This window comes from Dasypus novemcinctus, chromosome 2 (genome assembly GCF_030445035.2).
Source record: "Dasypus novemcinctus isolate mDasNov1 chromosome 2, mDasNov1.1.hap2, whole genome shotgun sequence".
Lineage (NCBI taxonomy): Eukaryota > Metazoa > Chordata > Mammalia > Cingulata > Dasypodidae > Dasypus > Dasypus novemcinctus.
Genome location: NC_080674.1, coordinates 135615565 through 135638332, shown reverse-complemented (window position 1 = coordinate 135638332; position 22768 = coordinate 135615565). Strand labels below are relative to the sequence as shown.

The 22768-nt window shown below is 36.9% G+C and overlaps 1 pseudogene; it reads right to left on the bottom strand.

The window, feature by feature from the left end:
- Positions 1–6497: 6497 nt before the first annotated feature.
- Positions 6498–8411, bottom strand: LOC101414052 (nucleoporin NDC1 pseudogene; annotated as a pseudogene).
- Between the last annotated feature and the right edge of the window lie 14357 nt (positions 8412–22768).

The following is a 22768-nucleotide window of genomic DNA, read 5'->3' as shown; positions in this document are numbered from 1 at the left end:
GAATGACACTCTCCGGTGGAGCTCACATTTGTTCCCTATTTTATGTGATTCCAAGTCCCAATCACACCTCACAAAAGTCCTTGTCTCTCTGTGGGTCTAAAAATTCCACAATTATATCACACCAGTTGGCTTAGATTACTTCTGAAGTGCCAGTTCTCAGATTCTAAAACACTCTAATCCCAGAACCAGTCCAACATCTCTGCCTAGGACCCCTATGAGCTGGACAGTGAGCTCTTTTCAGTGCCTTGTTGAAGGAGCAAGCACAGTACTGATAACACACCATGGCAGCTAAGAAAATTAAAAATTCATATTAGCCTTGAGAGACTCTCTGGTTAATATTGCAGCAGTTCTTCCCTCCTTGAGGCTTTCTTAGATTAAAATTTTTGCCAGCATTCCAAAGGCATACATTCACTCATGCTCAGGGCCCAGTAATGAGAGGGAGTGCCACTTTGGAGTCAAGCTCTGCCAAGTCCAATACTAAAAGTAGGTGAATGAGATTTGACTGCCTCCTAAATTGAATGTCTGTGAAATTTCTTGGACCTGAAACAGAGCCCAGAACAAAGTCTGTATAGTAACATTCACTAGGTGTCAGTGTTTGACAAACTGTCTTGCCAGCATCATTAGTAGAATGTTCATTTTGGCACAAATTGTCGATGGAAAATGCAATTAGGAAAAAGTTGTGCAAGTACCAATTAGAAATTGAATAACCTTCCTTATTTCTTTTATTCAGATTATGCTTGGCTACTAAGCTGAAACAAAGCTCTCTAGAAATAGCTAGCAGACTGACACAGTAGCCTCTGAAGTGCATTGTCGGCCTAGATATCAGAAAGAGCAGCAAGGGTTTGCTTTTCTGCTTTCCTGCTTCCTCTTCCCACCACTTTCCTCCCATTTTCTGGACCTCTTCCTGTGGCTGCCATAGCATTGAACACAGACCTCCTTGCCTGATCTTAGACTAATCCCAATGCAGGGAGACATAAAGACCCTTCTAAAGAGTGGCATTTTAACATGAATTCAGTCTTGCCAACATTGAACTGCTTTGCAACAGGGAGATAATACCTGCCCCATTCATGATTACTAAAGTATCATCAAAATTCATTTGTTCATTCATTCAATCAGTAATGATTTACTGAGCACTTAGTATGTGCTGGACATTGTTCCAGGTACAATAGAAACAATAGTAAACAAAATAGGCAAATATCTCCATCTTGTTGGATATTTCTTTCTTGGAGGGGAAGACAAAAAATAAACAGAAAAGTTTAGTATAGAGTATGCTAAATGGTTATAAAGACTATGGAAAAAAATAAAGAATGGAAAGAAGAGCGTGAGTTCCTGGTGTAGAAAGTGGCCTACAAATTTATTATGGTGGAAAACATCACTGAATAGTTGGTGCATGAAGAAAAATCTGAAATAAGGGAGAGAGTGGTATTGACATTTCCTGAGATGGAAAAGACCTTGCCAAAAACAAAACAAAATAAAACACAAAAATCCCAAACTCTTTGGTTAGGGGAATGAAGCAGTTTTTTACTTGGACTTGCAAATTTCTACATGCCTTTTAAATAATCAAAAGAAGATATTGATAACAACATTTTATATACAAGTGCAGAGGTCAAGGGAAATTATCCAGGCTCTGAATATAATTTTGGGAATTGTCAATGTATAGGTAAAATTTGAAGATTTAAGATTGGATGAACTCACTGATGCAGACAGTGTAGACAAAGAACAGAAAAGTTGCGAGGTGTGAATCCTGGGACACTTAAATATTTAGAGATTTGGATAGTAGGGAAGAACCAGCAAAAGAAATTTAGAACAAATGCCAGGGAGGCAGTAGTAAGACCTGAACACCAAGAAAGAGTGCTGAGGGAAGACTGTGCATCAGGAAGCAGGGAGTGAGCAACCCCAACTGTGAGATGAAAAAAATTTTTCTAGAACCTAAGTGAGGAACCTCCTAGAACAGCCCTGTCATGATGTTTAGAGATTGAACATGTCTTAAACTATACAAGAAACTCTGCTAACATTTGGAAATAAAACTATGATCTGTATTGTATTGATAGTTGCTTCTTTCCTGACTGTGCAACTTCAGCTAATTTATTCCTCCTTTCAGCCATATCTATGTGAGTTCATATACATGTGTGGTTACACTCACATGCATACACCCATATGCACACAATTATCCCTGGTAATCCCCAGTGATTGGCTTGCAGGTATTCTGAACAAGTCCTGAGAACTACCACAAGGTGTCCCTCTGCTCTCTTCCATGGTGATGTCTGTTACTGTTGCATCCAGCCTCATAATGAACCTCTGACATGTTAATATTCCTTAAGATATTAGAAACCAAAACTTAATAGAAGAAGAGGGAGAATATAATGTTATTATGATTAAGCATTCAGTTTGGTTCATTGTTAATTCATGCTATTATTACTTCTCACAGAACATGTTAAGGCAAGTTTTTGTTTTGTTTTGGTTTTTGCTGCTTCTTCTTCACTATTCTTTTTTTTTGGTAATATGAACAAATTGTGAATAAGTATTTCTGAAAGGATTATGGTAAAAAATAAAAGCAATTTAATTTGATTTTTGAAAATGTGCTATAGGATCCAACTTGAATGAACTCTCAATAGCCAAAACTGGAACTAGTTGAACAATGAAATGGGTGACAATAGTATTAAATTATAACCCATAGAATAAAATAAATACCCATGACACCATACTAATATAAATCAACAACCAAATAAATGAATAAGTATTGTAGTTTTGTGTTACATAAATAATACTGGGAAATAATTCTTCCATTTCTTGCATTTTTCATTTAACATTTTGTTTGAAAGATATAACCATTTAGCTATCTGTATAACTGGTCCATATTTTGGCAGTTTACTTATCCCTTACTTCAAGAACACCTAGGTTTCTTTAGCTTCCCACTAGCTCCAACTATGCTGCACAAACAAGCTTATACAAAACTCCCATTATGAAATAATATGAGAATTTCTCTGTGATGTATATCCAGGAGTAGGATCTCTGGGTCACAGAACAAATTAATAAATTAATTTCACTAAACATTTCCAAACTACTTTCCAGAATAGATGTACCTGGCTATACATTCACAAGCACCACACAGCTTCTCATCTCTTTACATTTTTTGTCAACACTTGATCCTATCTGTTCAATTTTTGAAACTCTGTGGGTGATCTATTCGTTTCTTATTGTTGCTGTAACAAATTACCAGAAACTCAGTGGTTTCCATATTTGAAGCCAGCAATGTAGTATCTTCAAATCTCTCTCTTTTTCCTGATTTCCATCTTATAAAGATCCTTTTATTAAATCGGACTCATGCAAATAATTCAGGATAATCTCTCATCTCAGGATTCTTACATCTGTTTGCCATGTAACATATTTATAAGTTCCATGAATTAATACATAGACTTCTTTGGGGGCATGGGTCATCATTCTGTCTACCAAAGGTGCAAAGTTTTTTTAACACCTTCTAGAAGATGGTAAAAAAATATATAAGGATCTTATTTCATACGCAGTACTGTGTGAGTTTACTTCACTAATATACTGTATTGTCAAATAACACACATTTACTGTATGATAAGGACATCAGAGACCACATGCAAAAAAAGACTCTTGCAAGGATACTGATTCTTCATACTAACACAAGACTCCATAAATGAGATTCTAAATAAATCTCTAGGTTCCTGAACACTTGACCAATGGATAATGAAGCTGAAATGAATGCATTGTACCTTCATCTAGTTTATCAGATACACATTACCTAAGGGTTTCTTTATTTGTTGGATGTTCAAATTCAGTGTCATTAAGCAGCCTAATAAAATCTATAAGTATTGCACAAATAATATTGTAGATTTGCTGTTTCATTCTTGCAAACAAAATTGCTCCCCTGAATTTGTATGCAGAAATTTACAAGGATCCAGGTCTTTCTAGAGATTAGAAAATTACAGGTCATAAATTGCTGGTTAGAAACTGAGAAAGAAAATAGCCTAGAGCATCAGTTTTCTTTTTCTCTTTTTTCTTTAGAGTAGTGGAACCCTCTTTCAAACAAACTGTTTAACAGCTCATCAAAACTACTTAAAGCTTAGATTTCATGTTAAAGTAGAAGGTATTATAGAAACTCTATAGAGACAGGCCCACTCATCCCACTTGCCCTCTGCAAAAGGCATGGAGTCATGTCTGTGGAATCCTAGGCTTTGAGGATCACACTTTGAGTAGTTCTGTGGTAATCTAGAGGGTAAACTCCCCAAATAATTAAAAGGTACATAAATTTTGGTGCATGATATAGAAAGAAGGAGGCCTGTCAGTAGTTTGCTGGAGAAAGAGGAACATCCTGCTTATGATAGAAATCTGGAAGAAATGTCACATGAAATAATAAACCACAATAAAGACAGATTAATTTCAAGTAAGGGGAGCTAGTACCTAGCAACATCTTTATAACTGATAGTTGGACATAGAATTTGGAGGGGAAACTCCATATTATGTATTTTAGAGAATATGTTTTAACAGACAAATTAGAAATATTAAATATAAAGTTCTAATGAATTTGTTGGAATGTATGGGTACAGTCAATAACATCCCACTATATGAACATATGCTTTATCTCTCCCATTTTAATCACTTTGTCAGCTTCTTGTTGATAATATTCCAAGCTTCCATCCCCAACTCTGTAAATTCTTCCCCAATCTCATTATCCCTACATTTCACACACCATGATTTCCATCCTGACAAACCCATATCCAGATACATGCCCTGCCTTACACAGCATCTCTGTTATCTGCCCAGCATCCCATTTAATCTGAGTTTAAAATTATGTTTTATGGTAATTTCTTTTAAGTCTATTTTTAATATCCATGAAGCCACAATATTTATATGGTCTTCTTAATCAAATCTTCCAGTTCTCAGGTGGTGAAAATGACAAGGAGTTGGCAAAGTTTTCAATCCCTAGATGGAGTTGATGGATTGTTTTCTATTTTAGACATTCAATTTAGAAACATTTCTTAGACAATTTGGCTTTTTGTAGGAAAAAAAAGCAAAACATTTTTAACACACTCTACTCTGTTTTTGGTCATAGCCTTGTATCCATCTGTCTGAGGGTTTCTGTGCTCTTGTTGTTTGTTATTTTTTTATCAGCTCTTCAAACGTTGAAATTTAGCCAATTTGCCTCAATTGCACTTTCATTTGGCTTCACTTGTCCTTGATGTTATAAATTGACTTAAATTTTTTGACTGTAGATGGGCAATTCACATAACTGGCTGCTGATATGGAAATTAGAAGGTGAATTAGCCAGGTACAGCCATAGTAACTGGATTAGAGAATAAAATGATTGAAAGACTGGCTTGAGAACACTATAATACAGCCAAAGTCTAATTCATATGGAACAGATTGAATCAGTAACCTGGAACTCCAAGTTGGTGGTTTGGCTGCTAAAGAGAAGCTCTCAAGAGGTAAGAATGTTCATTTAACCCCTCCTTTCACAACCCAGGAAGATTTTGTTTAGGAGCTAGTTTTTGAGAAAAATCTTGGGTAAGAAAACAGGTAACATGGTGAACAGAGAGCCTGGATTCTGTTTCCATGTGGACTTCCCCAGCTGAACTGGAAATGCTGCAGCCGCATGTATCAAAAAACCAGAAACCATCCTTTTGCACAACATTCAGTGGACTCCTAAATATTGTATCATAGTCTCGAAAGGAATAAGAATAAAAGGCACAGCACACTTCATCCCAGGTTCTTTATTCGTTAAAATATGTTTACTGAGCTGAGCCCCTACTTTGTCCTGGGCACTCTGTTGACATTCAGGATGCTTTCATGGAGCTCATAGCCCTGCCAGGAAGATGGACAGTGAAAAACACAACAGAACATCGAATGGGGCTTTGCCTACTGTTTAGAAATTTTGGCTGAGGTTTCAGCAGTTGTAAGCATGCACATAGTATATAATGTATGAAACCTTTTACTTCAAAGTTGACTAAGAAATTCAAATGTCCTAGAATGGCCTAAATTTTTCAGAATGTGTACACTCCATGGCATTCAAGGAGTATAACTTCCATGATAATATATTTGTACCTAAATAGGACCATTATTCACACTGGGTATCTGTATATGTATACAGAGCATTATCTCTTTAGCTAAATTTCTCCCAATGCTTTGTTTTCAGTACAGTCATAAAATGTCTGCCTTGTGTGTCCTATAAAGAAACAATGGCCCAAAGACTATCATTGCATTTCTGGATCTGTTTCTTTTTTTTTTACTGTAAAAATTGAATAAAGATTTTATTATACCACACACACACACACACACACAAAGCAAATGGTACAGAAAAGACAGTTTTCAGTTATTCTGTTGAGAATTTCTTTCCATGATTTCTCCCATTCAAGTATAGTTTTCAAAGCAACCACCATGACAAAGGAAGCATCTAATTAGTCCATTTTCTTCTGATCCAAGAATGCTGAACATTTACTCTCCCCCTTTCCCTCTGTAGTTGTATTAGTAATGTAATGAGCACAGTTTATATTACTTAACTACTCTTTGAACTCCAAGAACTGCTGAAGTCTTTTCTGATGTTCTGCAGATGCTTGCACAGCATTTAGATGTTCACCAAAAGTAGTAGTTATTCGATAGATGACAGTTTTTAGTGATGCTCTTATTGCAAATCTTAATGTTTTATAAGGCTCCCCGAAATCTAGGGTGGCTTACTAGAAGAATTAGGAAACTTGAGATATTTGTCAACTGCCTCTTGCAGTGTCAGCAAAGTATTAGGAATAGCTGGTAGTGTGGTCTGGACAACTCCAAATCTATCTTCTGTAAATGACGCTGCTACTAAGTGAGACAGACCTTCTAATTCCCAAATGTACATTTGGGCATCTGAAAAAACAGCCTGAATGGAGGCCAGTGGATGCTTACTGAAAAAAATACATTATCAGTACCTGTTTTAACAAGAAATTCTTACTCTGTTCACATTTAGTCTGAATCCACAAATAGATCACACTGGGTTGTCCCAGAGTCTTAACCCTAGTACTAAGAGAGGTAGATGGAGATGGATTAGAAAATTCAGTCAATTGCTAATCAAAAGCAGAAGTCCATCATTTTGGCCCTCTTCTTCATAGCTGAGGAATTTGAGGTGACCCATAACAGGTGTTTACATAAAAATTCCAGCCATCAGGTTTACTACACTAGAGCTAAAGGGGATTTGCAACATCATGAATAGGTAACTGGGAAGAAAACAGTGATGTTTTAACTAATGGTGGCACTGACAGTCAAGTCATCTGGCTAGATTTTGGTGTTTAGAAAGTAGTTTCTTTTGTACAGTTTGACTTCTTAAATTCCATTGGAAATGGTAAAGATATCACTCTTGCATTCGTAGCAGCAGCTTCTTGGCAAAGAATTAGTTTCTAAATCATATCTGAGAGATTCAAACACTCCCCTGAATAGCTGTCCAATTGTGGGGATGTTCCCCTGGTTGGCTAAGGCTAAAATCTTTTTGTCTTCCTGAAGGGAATATTGAGAAAGCAACATCAGGTCCTATAATGTTAAACACTTTATGATGACGGGAGGATTGCTGTTTAAAACTTTAGGTAGGCATTCATCTGACTTTTTAAAAAATGGGGGCTGAGCAGGGAACAGATGGACTTCTGTGGCATATATTTTTAAAGAGTGTCCATGAGATGTACCAAGTCATCAGGAGAAAGACACCACATAGCCAGACATGGTAGAGTAATGAGACATTCAAGAGGCCACTCAGAGGGTTAAGAGGATATAACTGCTCATATTTGGAAGGTCCATAGCAGTGCTAACCCATGCTTTGGGCATACGGCCAAGAAAATAATACAAGATGCAGACATTTCTAACCAGGAATAGGTATTCCACACAGCTATGGTTAACTAGTAAAAGCAGAGATTTCCTAAAGAGCAAGAGCTTGTATTGCTGTGTGATGGGAAATGGAATATAGTTTATGTTGTTAACAAAATACGGAAGGCTATAGTTATAGCCCATGAATGCTCCAGCCAGTAGGGGGCAAAGATGGTATCATTTGAGCAGGTTTGTGCAGCAGGGTATCTAAGCTCTCAGCACCTGTGCAGGAAATCACAAGAAAACTGTATCGGCCCTTGGTCTTCCCTGCAGCACAGCAAGCCACCACCATTCCCACTACAGCATGAATAAATAAGTGCATGACCTGCTGGGGGTGAATGATCTTCCCTACCAGTGCCAGCCCAGAGCAGGGAATGGAAGGCACAACTGCAAAGAACTTCACATTGGAAATGCTTATTATCACCATTATTGCTGTCAGAAACAGCAGGTAAAAGAGGTATTTAGATCATTGAAGGAATCAAACAATACTTGCAACTGTCCTCCAGCCTAAAACTCACCACAGGATATCCTGCACAAGGCTGACTCACAGCCATGACCATGGAGATGGCAGAGGCTGTTCTGAGCAATGCAGGAGCTAATGTGGTTTTCTGTGAGGGCATAGTGAAGCCCAAGAGTCTATGTGAGAAAGTATTGGTCTTACATAAAAATGTCAGGGAACAATTCACTGAGTATTCCCATTCTAATCAATCTGCTCCTATGTAGAATATGCCTTAGGGTTATAGGCAGTAGTACTGATCATCTTTGCAAAGTGGAGGCAGACTTCCCAAGAATGAAGATGAACTCAACATAGTAAGATTATTGAGGTTAAGGAAACTAGTTCTGAATTCTGACTTCTTAGGTTGAAAATATGGCTTATAAGCTATGTGGCCTTAGCTAAATAGCTTCACTTCTCTGTGATTCAGCTTGCTTATTTGTAAATAGAGAAAATACAATGTTTATCTCATTGAATTATTGTGAGGAATAAATAAAATAATGTATGCTATGAAACTAGTGTCAGCCTGGCCCACAGTAAGTTCAGTTATGTGAATATACACTTGTGTATATACATACATAGATTATTTGAATATACTATATGCATATGTTTTCATATATGTACACTCATTATGTTTATAGTGCATATATGTGTGTGATAATATTTATGCATCAAAACATTATTTTCAAATCAAAACACAAACTTAATTTGGTCCTCCATTGTTCCCTCAAAATTTATTTGGTGGAGTAACATTTCCCTGGATAATATCTTTTTCTTAGATACCATCTTTAAAATTTCTTGGATCACTTTAAGTCCCAAACAGGTTTCGATTAAGATATTAGAGAATCTAGTCCCAAGCAATATTATCGAAACTCTGCACTTGAGTAATGATAAAATTTTCTCCTCTGCCCCAGTTGGGAGAGTGCTCTCACTCTCTTTTTCTAACATGTCTCTTCCATCAGCCTGCTCACTGAGCTTTCTGAACATTTCAGGATCCATGTTTGGAGGGTTAGGAGAAAAGGGGAGGAGAAAAGGGAAGGAAAAGGGGTTAGGAGAAAAGGGAAGTCTTACATTGTGACTTCAGGTATCACCTGCATCATTGGAACCCACTGCCCACCAGGTAACATAGGAACAATTGCTGCACTATCCCCCGGATCATATATTTTTAGCTTGGAGGCCAACGCATACCTCCTAAAATGGCGTGCACTCTTTTTTTTCTGATTGGAAATTCTTATGGAGGCATGGAGCCATATTTTTACTCTGTCCCAGGAAAGAACCACTGTTCTACATGGAAACCACATCATTCACTGAAAGCCAGTTTGACCATCCGTCTTTATACCTGTGGTAAGGACAATTTAGGAAAAAGAAAGACCTCAAGGTCAATCTAGTTTTTCTTAATAATAACTATGTGAGAAAATAGAGATGTGAATGCATTTGTACCTTGAATTTGTGGAACAGATTTTAGAGTTTACAAGTATCTACCTCATGCAGAAGGTATTAAAAGTAGAAATTATACAACTAATAAATTAGTTATATATTGCACATCTCTTTTGTAGCTGGTGCTAAGTGTCTTACATGTATGTTAAAAGGACCTAGGAAATAGTAAGTACTTCATAAATAGCAATTCCTGCCTCTCTTTTTCTCCCCCCCTCTTTCCTTCCATTTTCCTGCCTTCCAGTTTTCACACTCAGCATTCTATGAGTTTGTTTAGCAGTAATTCATCAGTGGGAAACTCTTACTTGTCCAAGTCTACTTGTAAGAATAAACCTAGGATGGACTGTCCAGGAACTGAAGTAATTCATTCTGAAAAGCTTTACTTCTCAGGATTCTTAATTTCTTTACTTTCCAATTTTCTTTTTATAACAGATTATAAGAACCTACTTAAAGTTTGTCTTATCCTTTTTCAGAAAGATAACAGCATTAACAATTCTTGAAAAATACAAAAAATTACTTAAAATAGTTTTTTCTTAGCAAATATTATGAGTGTATGTTCTTCGCTAGAGGTTGTCTATAGAAGTTCATCTCCTTACATTATTATAATCAGTGCACATATGATTATCATAACAGTATTCTTTGTTTTTCCATAGAGTTTATAATGGTTACATAATCTTTCATGAAGTGCATGATTTTGCCTTCCTGTACTGTTGGCTATTTTGATTCTTTAATTTTTATTTTTTTTTACAAAACATATTGATAATATTTTTATGCTTTTTTGCATTAATTTCCTCAAAGTCAGCTCACAGATATGACATAACTAGGAACTTTTTCCTATAGGAATGTTTTCTCTATGCCACATTAGAAATCCCAAGTTGTCTAAAATTATGGCCTGCTCTCAAGAGACCAGATAAATCTGCTATGTTTTTATTAAACTAAATATATCTAACCTGTGCCATCCAGAGTCACACTATTTTAAGACATGTGGCCCCAGGAGCCATAGTGGGACTACTGAAGAGGCTGTCGAAGTGGCCACTTCTAATTTGGGGACTCTTAGAGATAATGAGTAGACTCTCTCTTAAACTTATAGGTGAGGATGTGTGACGGAAACAAGGAGGATAAGGACAGATAGCAGTGGACAGCACAGTCTTATCTGTCTTTTCTCCCAGGCTTGGCCTCCATGGAAAATTATTTGAAGGAATTGAAAGTGTGTGTACTGTAGGGAAAATATCCATAGCATGTTTATAAAATATCACTCTGGCAAGCTCTTGGCAAGCATTAAGGATCATGGCTGTCATCTTTTCCTTATCCTTCATAGTCTAGAGAAAATGAGTGATGATAATGTTACTCCTCTACAAGAGTTCGGTTTTCTCCATAAACACAGCTGTGTCTTGAGTTAAGTAAACTCAATATGTGAAAACTTGGATTGACTGAAAAATAAACCAAAGATGATTATTTTCACCATAAAATTTCTGAGCTTTAATAAAGATTCACTATAGAATTATTTTGCATAGTGAGGTCCCTTAGTGATACTGCAATGCAATTCTGTATACAAGCATGTAATTAGCATGCAAATTTTTTTAGGACTTATCAATTGTATATAGAAAGGTATAAGTGTATCAATAGTTCTCCCTTCTCTTTCACAGAGTAACTGTTTATTTTCCCAAAGGCAGAATAGTTTGAAGAATTATTTTATCATTTAGATCAGAACTTAGATTTAAGCTTATTTTCCTCTTAAGTTGACTCTTTAGAAGAGAAAAATAATTCCTATCATTTCAGTGCTAGTTAAAATTTTTTTTTGCCTAAATGATCACTGTGGTGGTTTGGAATTATGTACGCCAGAAGATCATGTTTCTTAATCTTAATCGATTCTTGTGGGTGTGAACCATTTGTAAACAGGACAATTTGATGAGGATGCTTCAGCCAAACTGTGAGCCAATAAATTCGCATTGTTTAACTAACCCCTTACATGGTGTTGGTTTTAGCAGCCAGAAAACTAAAACAAGGACCTAATTCTAGATAATAATAATAGTAAGGATGTGGTTTGTAATCATGTCACCTTTGTTTCCAACATAAGACTTTACAGAAAAAAGTGTAATTCATACTTCATCATGGAATGGAAAAATAGTGGTGAAGAAAATGGATACTAGTGTCAGAAAGGCTTGTATGTAAACTCTGATTTCACTACTTTACATTGTACACTCATATATATGTTGATACCAAATCTGTATTAGCCAAGGTTCTCCAAGGAAACAGAATCAGCAGGATATATATATATATATTATATATATATATATATATAATATTTAATATGTATATATTATATATATATATATATATATATATATATATATAATATATACATATTAAATATTATGAGATTTATTATAGGAATTAGCTGATACAACTGTGGGGATGGGCAAATCCGAATTCTGTAGGGTAGGCCGCAAGCTGGGAACTCCAATGAAGGTGTTTGATGAATTCCCTAGGGAAAGTTGGCTGGCTGAATTGGAGATGGAAATTCTTCCTTCTGACTGCTGAAATCATCATTTTTCCTTTTAAGGCCTTCGGCTAATTGGATGAGACTTCTCTCATTGTTGAAGGTAGTCTCTTCAGTTGATCGTAGATGTAATCTCTCTCTCTCCCTCTCTCTCTCTTTTCCCAGCCCCCCCCATCTTCCAAAAGTGAAATTAGGAATATTTAATTACTTACCAGACAAATAATTGTATATAAACTAGCAGAAGTTAGGAGAAGGAAGCAGGTAATGAGCAAAAAATTAGGAACATTCACATTTTTACTTTATAAGATGAGAGGGGCTATGAAGAAATATTATTAAAAGTTGCTTGTACAAAAAGAACGATAATTCAAAGCTCAAAAAGGTAAAGCAAATTTTAAAAATGAATAAATAAAAATTATTAAATTAAAAATTGGGAGAAAAAGAAAGAAATGGGAGTTTATTGTAGAATCAAGGAAATAGCATAATGGAACAAGCATCATGTTTAAACTTGCTGATGAAACTATCAGGAGAACTGAAAACAGAAGTCATTAAAAAATGATTCTTTGAGTAAATAGGAATGGGGTAATAGGAATGGGGTGAGATTGTATATAGAATGTTGCTTTTCAGTATAAGCCCTTTATTGTTGGATCTTTTATTTGTTTGTTTTTCCAATGTACTTATTTTACTTTGTTTTAACAAAAACTTGCCAACGTTTACAAATATGCACACATTCACACTAGAATATTCAATGGCACCCATCATCTTGACAAAAAAATGCAAATTTCTTAGTATGATCACCTGATCTAGACACTGCTTACCTGTCTAACCTCTTTCACCAGCTTCCAACATCCATCTGCAATCCAGCTGTTTTGAGCAACTTGAAGCTCCTCCAGACTTGTCTTTTTCTCTAGCACCCATCCATTTGCTGCCTTTTCCCTGTTTTGTTCTGTGTCACAGGGCGTTGACACCTGCAGAACGTATTACCCAGGCTCCCTTGTCTGCGCATTGGGGATCAGGGATGGGAAGCTGTGTGCCAGAGGAAGGGAGACCAGGGAATATTCCTCCTCATCTCTGCTATAGGCAGCCCTCCCTGGCAGTGTACGTATCCTCTATGGTCCCAGTTCCCGCTAAGCAGAATCCTCCATGGCTCTATTCCCCACCTGTGGTCCTAGTTGTTCTGCTTCTGCCAGGTGTAACCACCTTGTCCCTTTGTCTCCTCAGCCCCAGGGAGAGTAATGAGTCCCTACAGGTGTTAATCTCTGAATTGCTTCACCTTTTGCTATTTGCTCTATCAACTCTTCTAGCATCTTTGAAGAAAATTCTGTTTATTAAATTCCTCCTCTTGAACCACACAGAATGGGTTTTCTTTCCATGACTGGACCTGACTGATAGATCTGATTGACTTCATTTGTCCAGGAGAACTTAGATTTTGGGTCACCACCTACAGGAATCCCTCCTGGTCTGTGGTTGCACCTCTTTCTCTGCATTCTAGAGCCCTCTGTGCTCATCACTCTCCCTTCTCATAGTGCATTTTAGTTTTTCTTTAGTCTGTCTCCCTAAAAGAATATGAATTTCTCAAGGGCAGAGACTTATCATATTTGACCTTTATCTCTTCCATGGCATATTCTCTGGGTTCAGTGAGCACCCCAAAATATTTTGTTAATGATGATGTTAGAAATATGGAAGACTTTTGTTTGTGAGATTGATAGAAGAGTTAACCATCCAAACACAAATTAGACAGTCCTTGAATAAAGTCCTGAGATTAATTTTTTAAAAGATTTATTTATTTATTTTTATTTCTCTCCCCTTCCTCTCCCCCCGCCCCAGTTGTCTGCTCTCTCTGTCCATTCGCTGTGTGTTCTTCTGTGACCACTTCTATCCTTGTCAGTGGCACTGGGAATCTGTGTTTCTTTTTGTTGCATCATCTTGTTGCGTCAGCTCTCTGTGTGTGCGGGGCCATTCTTGGGCAGTTTGCACTTTCTTTTGCACTGGGCGGCTCTCCTTATGGGGAGCACTCCTTGCACATGGGGATCCCCTACGCAGGGGTCACCCCTGCATGGCAGGGCACCCCTTGCGTGCATCAGCACTGCGCATGGGCCAGCTCCACACGGGTCAAAGAGGTCCGGGGTTTGAACCACAGACCTCCCATGTGGTAGGCAGACACCCTATCCATTGGGCCAAGTCTGCTTTCTGCATTATTTTCTGAATGACCTTCTGCTTAGATAAGAGCCTTTCAAATTTTTCCCTCCATGACAACTGGTAAAATACATACTTTGTATAGATACTCAGTTTTTAATAAAATAAGAATTTTTATATTATGTGTTTATTTCAGTAATATGTGCATATATATAATATAATACTTCCTTATATATCCTATTATTTTCTACTCTGTCTTATTCTACTTCCTTTAAAAAATTCTGGTTGTAGCCCACTAACTTGATTTCTTGATAACCTAATATAATCTAATGTAATAGTTCATAAGGACTTCAGAGAAGATGGAAGATTAGACAGGTAGAGGGATCACTTCTCTCTCAGAAAAAAAAAAATAATAGAGGACAAGCGGAGACTGTCTGGAGAGCTGCTCTGGGGCTCAGGACACCAGGGGAAAGTGAGACACCGCCCAGAAGAGAGAGGACAAAGGAAATGAGTCTCAGGTGGCCAAAAAATCCCATGAATAGGGCTGCAAGAGCAGCAGCGGGTACCCTTTCCCCCACCTATGGAGCAAATAGCAGTCTGGGACTGCAGTGACTGTGGACTGGGTTGCAGGGGTGTTCTTCCCCAAGGTAAGGGGAAAGGAAGTCACAGACTACAGCAAATTCAGATTTTGGCAAGAGAACTTGTTTTGCTACCCTGGAGAGTCGCACACTTTCAGGCCAGGTGAGTCATGACATCCCTTGCCCTAAGCGCCAGCAGGAACCTAAAGATAATTTACCTTTTCAAAAACCCTCCCTACTGCCCTGGGTTAGTTGCTGAAAAGGCAGAGGGAGGGAGGGTGTGACCAGCCAAGGGTGGAGAACAATGTCTGAGGAAATTTGTTTATGATGCTTGGCCATCTCTGAGGACATTGCTTCTGCACTGCCCACCAACCTGAGGAGTTACACTGTACACTCTCCCCTAGAACTTGGAGTCTGAACTGATAGGCTTGCCCAAGAGCATCATCTTCTGGCCAGAACAGAAAAGTGCAAGTAAAAGAAAAGAATAATAAATAAATAAATAAATAAATAAATAAATAAATAAATAAATAATAAATAAATGAGGCAAGCAGATCCCTTTATTGCCACCCTCTTCAAGGCCCTTGGAAATGGACCTGCACCCCTTTACTGGGTCCTTAGCCCAGTTTGAGCAGTTAAACAGGGGTAATCCTAAATATCTAGAACAAGTTGAACCAAGAGCCAACAGTGGTAGCACACAGCTACTTAACACTAAATCTCTAGGCAAGAGAGGGAAACTAAACATCAGTTTAACTTAGCATCAGAAGCAGATGCCTAGAAATCAGCAAAAAAAAAGTGAGTCATTAAAAGAAAAAGGAAGATATTATTGAGGAAAAGGGACAAATCAAATCCCTAAATGTGACACAGGACTTGATACAGTTAATCAATGAGGTTCATACAAATCTCCTTAATCAATCATGAAGTTGAAGGAAAATGTGGCTAAGGAAATATAAGGCATTAAGAAGACATTGACTCTTTCTGCCATCTTGGAGCCTGTGGAGGCCTGCTGGGAATAGAACTTCTAAAACAGCAAATATGTATGGAAGGCTGTGGTCCAAAGCCATTTTTGCTGGCTATAAGCAGGGGCTCTGGAACCAGAGGGAGCACACAGCCTTTCTTAAAATTGAAGGGGTTTATACCCAAGAAACTGAATTCTATTTGGGCAAGAGAAATGCTTATGTGTACAAAGCAAAAAACAAATAACAACACAGTGACTCTTGGTGGCAAACCTAAAAAAAAACAGTAATCTGGTGAAAGGTAACCTGTGCCCATGGAAATAATGGTATGGTTCGTGCTAAATTCTAAAGCAAACTTCCAGCTAAGGCCACTGGACACCAAATCCATGTGATGCTGTACCCTTCAAGGATTTAATCTTATTGAAAAGTAAATAAATAAAATTGTGGAAGAGAAAAAAGACTGAAGACACTGAGGGGAGCAGATGTAGCTCAGTTGGTTGAGTGGCTGTTTCCCATGTATGAGCTCCCAGGTTTGATCCTTGGTACCTCCTAAAAACAAACAAACAAATAAAAAACAAACTCTCATTGGGAAGTGGATGTAGCTCAGTGGTTGAGCAAGCCTGTTTCTCATGTACAAGGTCCTGGGTTCAAACCCCACTACCTCCTGAAAAAAAAAAAAAAAAAGATGACACTGAAGTGAGCACACAAAAAAATTTTGAAATCTTGGATAGAAAAAAATGAAAGACACAATAAGTGAGATTAAAAATACAATAGAGGCACACAACAACAGATTTGAAATCATGGAAGAAAGAATCAGTGATTTGGGGAAAGAACAACTGAAATTGAAGAGAATGAAGAACAGAGAGAGAAAAGAATGGAAATAATTGAGCAGGGACTCAAGGAATTGAATAAGACAAAGTGCACCAACATACGTTATGGGAGTTCCAGAGAAAGATGGATGGGTAAAAGGGCTGAAAGAATATTTGAGGAAATGATGGCCAAAAACTTCCCATTTCACATAAAATACATGAATGTATATGTTCAGGGAGCACAGCGTACTCCAATTAAAATAAATCCATATAGACCCACTCTAAGACACATAGTTCAGAATGTCAAATGCCAAAAAAATAAAAGGAGAAAATCCTGAAAGCCGCAAGGGAAAAAGTGAAACATCACATACATGGGACATCCAATAAGACTTAGTGCAGATTTCTCTTCAGAAACTATGGAGGCAAGAAGGCAGTGGTATGATATAATTACAGTACTGAAGGAGAAAAACTGCCAGCCAAGATTTCTTTATCTGGCAAAACTGTCCTTCAAATATGATAGTGAGCTTAAATATTCACAGATAAACAGAAACTAAGAGTTCATAAACAAGAATTCAGCTCTGCAGGAAACACTAAAGGGAGGTCTGCAGAGAGAAAAGAAAAGACAAGAGAGAGAGGCTTGGAGAAGAGGGTGGAAGTGAATACAATCAGAAAGGGCAACCAAAAAAGTGAAAAGATAGACAAAAATATGATATGATATATGAAAGTCAAAGGGTAGAATGGTTGAAGTAAGAAATGCTTTTAGAGTAATAACGTTGACTGTTAATAGATTAAGCTTGCAAATCAAAAGAGATAGGCTGACAGAATTGGATAAGAAAACATGAGCCATCCATATGCTGTCTGCAGGAGATTCACCTTAGATGCAAGGATGCAAATAGGCTGAAAGTGAAAGGTTGGAAAAATATATTTTGTGCAAATAGTAACCAAAAGAGAGCAGAAGTAGTTATACTGGTGTCAGAAAAAATAGACTTCAAATGCAAAAAAGTGGTGAGATACAGAAGACCATTATATATTAATATAAAAGGACAATCCACAGAAAGGAGTAACAGTCATAAATATCTATGCACCTAACCAGGGTGCCCCAAAATACATGAGACAAACGCTAGCAAAACTGATAGGAGAAATAGATGTCTCTACAATAATAGCTGGAGAGTTCAACACACCACTCACATCAATAGATAGAACAACTAGACAAAAGATTAACAAGGAAACAGAGAACTTGAACAATATGATAAACAAGCTGGAACTGACGGACACATACAGAACATTGCACCCCAAATCAGCAGGTTATACATTATTTTCAAGTCCTTATGGATCTTTCTCCAGGATAGACTGCATGTTTGGCCACCACACAGCTCTTAATAAATTCAAGCAGACTAAAATTACACAAAGCACCTTCTCTGATCTTAATGGGATGAAGATGGAAGTCAATAATAGGCAGGAAAGGGGGAAATCTGAAAATATATGGAGGCTAAACAACACACTCAAACAATCAGTGGGTCAAAGAAGAAATTGCAAGAGAAACTAGTAGATATTTGGAGATGAACAAAAATGATAATGTAGCATATCAAAACTTATGGGAGGGAGCAGATGTAGGTCACTTTTTGAGTGCCTGTTTCCTATTTATGAGGTCCTGGGTTCAATCTTCAGTACCTCCTTAAAAAAAAAACAAACTGTAAGTGTTAGAGAGGATGTGGAGAAATAAGAACACTATCCCACTGTTGGTGGAAATGTAGAATGGTACAACCATGTGAAAGTCTGTTTGTCAATTCCTAATGAAGTTAGATATAGCTGTACCATATGACCTTACAATACCACTGCTAAATATATATCCAGAAGTACTGAGAGCAGTTAACACAAACAGACATCTGCACACAGATGTTCATAGTGACATTATCCTCAATTCCCGAAGCATGGAAACAACCCAGGTGTCCATCAACTGATGAATGGATAAACCAACTGCGGTATATACACATGATGAAATATTATTCAACTGGAAGAAGAAATGAAGCTCTGAAATATGATAATATGGATGAATCTGGAGGACATTATATTGAGTGAAGCAGGCCAGGTACAAAAGGACAAATAATGTATGACTTTGCTATTATGAAGTAAATATAATGAGACAACTCATTGAGTTAATAGCTAGAATATAAGTAATCAGAGAAAAGAATGTGGTAGAGAATGGAAAGCTGAGGTTTAATCTATACTGAATTGGTAAAAAGTTGTGTTTGGAAATGAACAGAAATTGTGAAAACACATTATAGGATTTGTAGTTAGTAGCACTAACATATGGGTATGATAGTCATTTGGTTTTTGTGTTTTAGTTTTAGTTTTGTTTTTGAAAATGCTCTGATATTGATTGAAGTGATGAATGCACAGCTTGGTGATTATACCAAGTGGCATTGATTGTATACTTAAATAAATTGTATGGTTTATGAATGAAAAAATAATAGGGTGGGTTGGGGGAAAAATACACCGAATGTAAGATATGGACTACTTAGTAGTAATACTTTGCCAATGCTCTTTCATAATTCATAGCAAATGTTTCACAACAATGCAAGGTGTTTGTGGTGGGGTGATGTATGGGAGTCCTTTGTGATGTTATGCTTGTTTATTTCATAAGTTCACAACTTTTATTATACACTTATTGTTTATGTATGTTCATATATGAATGATCTACTTCAATAAATTGTTTATAAATTTTAAGTTCACAAACTTTCAGTTGAAAAACCTACCTTAGGTGAAAGAGAGAGTTTTTACTTACACAAAAGGTCTTTAGTGATTCAGAAGGATTACCTTTACTCCTCAGTGTTCAACAAATATATGAAGTCCCACCCTGGAATCTTAGTTGTCTTGTGTAAAGAATTTATATTACATATATACCATTAGACATGTATCACACACAACTGAATATATATAAATGTGTTTCAGATCCTCCAGTAAGGGTAAAATTTGATGAAGAAAATAGGCAAGAATGCTGAACACTTCACGGGAAGGGGAAAGTGTTTCTAATTTGAATATACATACACATTAAAGGTTTGGATTGAATATAAGCTTTTTACTTAATAATCCTATCTCAAGCATTTGATTGAACAGTTTTTATAGGTTAAGTAGATTTTCTGATTGATACTCATGCACCTTTCTTTTCAGATGCTCATTTACAAAGCTGATTTTAACTCATGAGTCCTATCTTATATGAAGGTTTGAAAATATTCATAACCTTGACTTGAATGTTGCATTAACCAGGCTGCAAAACAGCAAAATATTATTATAACATTTATAAAATATTTTGGATCAGGCTTCCTATCAGAGTACCCTCAATAGATTTGCAGGGCCCTAATCCACCTCTCTTTCCTAGTGTATAGATATGGTTTCTCTTATTAGACATTCATGCATAGATACAAAATAATCTTTCCAAGGTAAGTAACAAAAGACCATCAGGGAGCCATCTGTGAGCACTTTCACATTTGAAATGTATAACAAGGTCAAGAACTAAAACACATAATAGATGGCTCAGGGTCAAAGTCTACATCCTGAACAAAGAGGTAGATGTGATCCAAAGCAATGGAAAATGTTGCATTCTTTTCTTTTGCTTCAGCCTCTAGGGACTACCAACTCAAGATTTGATGGTGGCTGGGAGGGATTGGTGGAGTGTAGACAGTGAGAGTGTTCACAGATGATCCTCATGATTCATTTGGTATACTTAGATGGGTCTATGACATACAATTATCAAATTATTGTTTGATATTACTAAAGGATCTTTATATGTGGTCCAAGACAGAGCAGAAAAAAATAAATTTTATTGAGTCAGATGAAAACAAAACTGGGAAAACCAGAGTTTCTTTCCATTCTGCACATGTGTGTTCCTTGTATATGAAGGGGGATAGTTTCTTAAAAGGCAAAAGAGTAGAGAAAGAGGAATGGTGACCAGAAATAAAGAAAAGAGGGAGTGATAAGAAGGAAAGAGAACAGGAATGAACATTTATTTACAGGGTTAAATTTCTTTCTGGAGTTTAGATCTTACCAAAAATATTATAGATAGTATTTCAGAGCAGTTCCTAGAATCAGTTTGTCCTTCAGAGGGATAATAAGGTGTATTTTACTTCATTTACCAAACATTTAGGTGGTCTATAATGCACTAAGTGCTGCACTAAGGTATAGAGAGGTGGATTATTGTAAATGTCTGCCCTCAAGAAGCTCATGATCACAGGTTAGTGGTTAAAAGAAAGCAGATTAAATCTTTTTACAATTCTAGTTTGGGGAAAAGTGGAGGGAGGAGGTGTCATTGTCCTGCTTGTAAAGATAAAAGAACAGAAGAAGAGATGGTAAATGATTTAAACTGCACAGGGCAGAGTGACTTAAACTTTTCTCATTTAATTTTCCAAGGAAAAAATGGTTTTCATTTGTAAAGTAAGCATAAGTGGAGTGGGAGTAGGAAACCTCTTCTTTAGCTAGGGGTCATTTGGGGGTTGGGTATTATTGTACAGTGTGTAAAATATTTAATTCCAAACATCTCTCTCCTTATGCCATTGCCCCATCTTCATCCTTATTGTTATGTAATTTTTTTCTTTATTAGAGAGATTGTGCATTTACAATCAATCATGCAAATAATACAAGATTACCATATACCACCCTACCACCAATACCTTGCATTGCTGTGGAACATTTGCTAAAATAGATGATAGCATATTTTTCAATAATTGTATTATTAATTAAAGTCCATAGTTTAACTTAGGGTTCACTGTGCAGTGTAGTTTCATGGGTATTTTTTTTTTTTAAAGATTTATTTATTTATTTAATTCCTCCCCCCCCCCCCCCCCCCCCCGTTTGTCTGTTCTTGGTGTCTGTTTGCTGCGTCTTGTTTCTTTGTCCGCTTCTGTTGTCGTCAGCGGCACGGGAAGTGTGGGCGGCGCCATTCCTGGGCAGGCTGCACTTTCTTTCCCGCTGGGCGGCTCTCCTCACGGGCGCACTCCTTGCGCGTGGGGCTCCCCCACGCGGGGGACACCCTTGCGTGGCAAGGCACTCCCTGCGCATGGCCAGCTCCACACGGGTCAAGGAGGCCGGGGTTTGAACCGCCGACCTCCCATATGGTAGACGGACGCCCTAACCACTGGGCCAAAGTCCGTTTCCCTCATGGGTATTTTTAAAAAATTTTATTCTGTTACTACATATACAATTTAACATTTCCCTTTTATATCATATTCAGATATAGATTTCAGTACTGTCAATTGTGCTCACAATGTTGAGCAACTGTAACTTCTTTTCTTTCCACCACTGGTATATGTTTGTGTGATACTATGGTGGACCCAAAGTAAAATAATAGTATATTCCTTAGAATGATGGAGAGAAAAGAGAATGATGGAGAGAAAATTGAATTACGTAAAAGATGGAAAAGATTCAGGATGAGTACTAAATGTAGTTGAAGTGCAGATTATTATTATCGTATCAGATTATTTCTTTAGTAGAAAGATTGTTTTATGTCAGTTATTTGTTTACTTGGCATTTTTACTCTCAGGTCTGAGAAATAGCCACCAATGTCTGAAATGACACCATCTATGCAAGGTTGCCTATAATTACATAGGATGTCTGATGTTTTTACTAAGTTTTATAATATGATTCCCGTAGAGTCATATAATATACAAGACTCATATTAAAGAGATATTTCTGCTAGGCATATATTGCCCCTGCAGTATCTTAAATCTGAAATTTTAGGTTATGATAGAAGTTCCAAAAAAATCTTACTCCACCTTATAACTGTATACTAATATAGGTTACATTTTGTTAGATCTAGCATTAGGAAAGCAGTTTGCTTTTTGTGTCTTTAATAGAACATATTCAATGTTTATTTATCCATTAGAGGGCAGTATTTCACAAATTTTAATTCTCTTGTTACCTGGGAAAATTGAATGGTTAATTGCTTATAAAATAGTAAAAAAACTATTTTTATATTTTCTTAATTTGGAATTTTGAAGACCCCACACATAATGTCTTCGTGT